Genomic DNA, 4,794 nt, shown 5'->3' on the forward strand with positions numbered 1-4,794 from the left:
TGAGGATTATCAGTATGTTCAGTACGACTTCCCAAATGAGGAGATTCTTTATTTGAAGATGAAAGATTGTGATGAGCCTACGCTCGATGAAGGACCAGAACCTGGTTCCCGATGGGGTATGGTGTTCGATGGCCTTGTTAATCAATATGGAAATGGTATTGGGGCAGTGATTATCACTCCTCAGGGCACACATTTTCCTTTTACAACAAGGCTAACTTTAAAATGCACGAATAATATGGCGGAGTATGAGGTCTGTATTATGGGTTTGGAAGAGTGTATTGATCTTAGGATCAAACATCTTGATTTTTATGGTGATTCGGCCCTTGTTGTTAATCAGATTAAGGGTGAATGGGAGACGAATCAGCCTGGCCTCATCCCATACAAAGATTATGCGAGGAGGATTTCAACTTTCTTTGCTGAGGTTGACTTCCATCATATTCCTCTATATGAGAATCGGATGGCAGATGCTCTTGCTATGCTTGCTTCAATGATTGTGGTGAAATTTTGGAATGAAGTTCCCAATATTACCGTGATGCGCTTGGATAGACCAGCTCATGTATTTGCAGTTGAGCCAAAGGCGTCAAATAGTCACCGTTTTATTCTCGTAGCAATTGATTACTTCACCAAGTGGGTTGAAGCGGCATCGTATGCAAATGTGACCAGGCGGGTGGTTGTGAAGTTTATCAAGAATCAACTCATATGCCGTTATGGTGTGCCAAACAAGGTCATTACTGATAATGGATCTAACTTGAACAACAAGATGATGAAGGAGTTGTGTAGCGAGTTCAAGATTGTGCATCATAATTCTTCTCCCTACAGAACCAAGATGAATGGGGTTATTGAAGCTGCTAATAAGAACATCAAGAAGATTATCCAGAGGATGGTTGTTACGTACAAAGATTGGCACAAGATGCTGCCATTTGCCTTGCATGGTTATCGTACATCCGTTCGTACTTCAATAGGGGAAACCCCTTTCTCTCTTGTATATGGAATGGAGGTTGTGCTCCCCGTGGAGGTTGAGATCCCATCAATGAGAGTCTTGATGGAAGCCAAGTTGACTGAGGCTGAGTGGGTTCAGAGTCGTTATGACCAATTGAACTTGATTGAAGAGAAGAGATTAACTGCCATGTGCCATGGTCAGTTATATCAGCAAAGGATGAAGAAAGCCTTTGATAAGAAGGTCAAGCCTCGTGTGTTCCGAGAAGGTAACCTCGTGCTCAAGAAAGTTTTGTCTTTCGCGCCCGATTCCAGGGGCAAGTGGACTCCAAACTATGAAGGTCCATATGTTGTTAAGAGAGCCTTTTCAGGCGGTGCTTTGATACTTACAACTATGGATGGAGAGGATTTCACTCGTCCTGTGAATTCAGATGCAGTCAAGAAATACTTCGCCTAAAATAAAAACATAATAGCTCGCTAAGTTGAAAACCCGAAAGGGCGACTTAGGCAAAAATGAGCGTCTCGGTGGATTGAAAACCCGAAAGGGCGGTCCAGGCAAAAGTTAGAGACATAAAAAAATATATATCCCGCTAGATTGAGTACCTCACCCTGGGGCAATCTAGGCAAAAATTAGGGATTTGGCAAGTAACTGCATCAAGACAAGACTTTGTTCTTCAAGTGTCTTCTGTCAAAGATTCTCACTCAGTCATCGTCAACTAAAGCTTCAAATACATTGGATTCATAGTTGGTGAAGAAATGGTCATTATGTTCAATGTAGCCCTTTTTCCAATATATATCACCAATTTCAAATTTGTAAAGATCCATGGAGTCTCGCCATTTGCGGTCTACCATTCCATCAAATAAATTTGAGCCTTTATCCAATTCTTTGCACCCTTATTTGTTTCTTCTTAACAAATGTTTGCATGTTTTAATTGATAAATATCATTGTTCAAACAAATAAAGTTTTATAAACTGTTTTTAAACAAAGTGAACATTCACAATGACTGAAAGGATAAACGGAATGTCTTCAGTGCTCTCCCAAGGATAGTACGATCTCCAAAAGGGTAAGACATTTGTTCATATTATGGCATGTTTGTATCCTTTTCATCATCTTTCAGGTTGTCTCCCCAACGAGCGCAGAGAAGAGTGGTACATCCTCAATTATATGGTTGTCATCCTTTGTGTGGACTGACCTAAAATCCCTTATAGATTGATAAAAGTTGATATGCTATCTATTCATGAGGAAGTTGGTATTTCCCAGCATGAGTAGAAGTCCTCAGCAGGAGTAAGCTATCTTTCAGATATCTCCTCAGCAGTAGTTGCTTAGAGCAGTTGGTGAAGGGTTTTGTTCCCCGTTTCATCCCTAAGCATAGCACGTGCTAACGTAGGATTCTTTTCCGATCCCTTTAGCCAAAACAGTTCCTCCGGAGATACTTGTAGTTATCCCCAGCAGGTTGGCTTATAGCTCATCCCCGACAGGGTTGCTTACAGCAGACTATCCCCAGTATGGTCGCCTACAGTCTATCTCCAGTGGGGTTGCCCGATCAGAGCCTGGTAAATTGTTTTCCCCTCCGTATTGGAAGATTTCTTCCGAGTTGGGCTGGTGGTCAAGATGTTTGTGTCCTTCCCCAGCGGACGAGTGGCTCTCTTTCCCCTTAGCAGATATGTTTCTCCAACAGATAAGAGGAAGTGTTTTGATTGTTGGAACTTCTGTTTGATGTTTGTTCCCCACAGAGCTTCATATCTTTCCTTGATAAGTTCCACAATAGAGTTTCTTCTACGACGGATCTTATCCGTGTTGAGCTCCCCAGTAGAGTTTCCTCTGCGATGAATCTTTTGTTTGTTCAACAGCAAATCCCTGGCGGTGACCCTGTATGTTCCCCAACTGACTTTGCCTAATCCTAGTTTGACATTGGTATCCCCTCTGAGTGGAAGACACTTTCCAGTATTGAGGGATTTTGAGGAAGATGTGTTGTTTCCTTTCCTCAACGGAGCAGTTTGTTCCTTCTCCCGGTAGTAGAGATGTCTCTTCAGCAGTTAGAAGAGAATGCTTGCTTGATGTGTGTCTGTTTGGTGGTTGTTCCCCATAAAGTTTCATATCATCCCCTGATAAGATCCCCAGTAGAGTTCTTCTACGACAGATCTTATTGATATCTCTGCATGTTCCCGAGAATTGTTGGAAGATCCCCAGCAGTTGGTAGCTGAGACTTTGCCTATCCCCGACGGTTGATAGTTGTTACCTTTACTTGTCCCCAGCAGTGGTCTTTGTCCCCGACAGTGATTGGTGTCTTCTGGTATTTGGTGCTTCTCACCAGATTTGATTTCTCATATGGGCCTGGCCTTTCTCTTTTGAGATGTTATACCGGACGTCCGTCCATTGATTCTCGGACCTGTTTATGTTAGATATGTCTCTTTGTCAGCATTAATCACATATAAACCATGTATATACATGCATAATCATAGCATTCAGATATTCATGTTGCATTCTTTTCCATATATCTTTGCTTGTTATCTCCTGCAATTGGTAAAATGTTCCTCCCCAAGCAGATGTCTGTGTCTGATCTCTCCATATAGAGTCATCCCTATAGGTAGAAAGTGTTTATCCTTCCTTTTATATTCCCCAATGATTTATGTCCTCGTGGATGATTTTGTTTCAGTTTCCTCCCTAATTATGTATTGGGATGGAATTACTCCCCTGAGTTATATTCTCATTGGTTTGAGTCTTGTTTCATTGTGTCTCTCTAGTTTGTTCCTAGATTTACTCCTTTCTTGTTATTCCCCTGCAGTTTCCTGTGGTTTAGTTGCTCAATTGCTCAATAACCAGTAATTGTACATCTTCTCCCCAGTGGACCTTGTGGCCTTCTACCCAGTAACCGGTAGTTGTAAGTCCTATTTCTACGGCATTCTACCCAGTAACCGGTAGTTGTAAGTCCTATTTCTGTGGTTTTCTACCCAGTAATCGATAAATGTAATCCCCTCTTTGTTGGTTATCATTATCTAATATTCGGTATTGATATTCCTTCGTTTTTGAGTATACCACCCAGTAACCGGTGATATATCTCCTGGATAGTTGCTTTTTATCAAGCAATTTATCCCCCGCGAGTCATCTTTCATTTACCTCTTTGTTTGGTAATGATTGTTTCTCCCTATGATTGGTCATCATTTTATACCCAGTAACCGATATCCCGATGTCCTTTCTTTTCGGTCGATTTATCCTTTATTAACCTAGTAACCGGTTGTGGATAATCTTCCACGCGAGTATGTAATCTACGTTCTGACGGTAATAGATAATATATCTCATGCGCTCTTCAGTCGAAGTCTTTTTCTTTCCCAGTTGAGTAAGATTCGTATTTCCCTATGGAATTGAATGTCCATCCTGTAAATTGAGTTTGCTTTTTCAGCCCTCCTTTTCGGATGATGAGTGTCTTGGGTATGTTCCCAATTCACACCTGGTTGGTCACCTATTATATGCCCAGTAACCGGTATCCCTGGTGTTCCTTCCTTCTGCTCCCTATTATGACTTTTTGTCCCCTGTGGAGTCAGATCTCCTGAGTTGAGATTTACCTTTTAGGTCCTCCTCAGATGTTCGAATGAATGATATCTCTCACCCTTATACCGGTCTTAGATATTTTTTCTCCCTAAGCGTGTTATTCTCTCACCCTTATACTGGTGTTTCGATAACATGTCTCTTTTTGAGTTTAATACCCAGTAACCGGTAATATCTCGTTGTTTCTTCCTCAGCTGGGTCCTTTGTGGATTTCCCTACCTGAGTCCGGATTCTTATCCGAAGTATCCTTTGTGGATAGTTTTGTTGTATTGGCATATTCCCCAATACATGCATCTTTGCGTCATCTCGAG

The sequence above is a fragment of the Lathyrus oleraceus genome, chromosome 6 (assembly GCF_024323335.1).
Source record: "Lathyrus oleraceus cultivar Zhongwan6 chromosome 6, CAAS_Psat_ZW6_1.0, whole genome shotgun sequence".
In the NCBI taxonomy this organism is placed as follows: domain Eukaryota; kingdom Viridiplantae; phylum Streptophyta; class Magnoliopsida; order Fabales; family Fabaceae; genus Lathyrus; species Lathyrus oleraceus.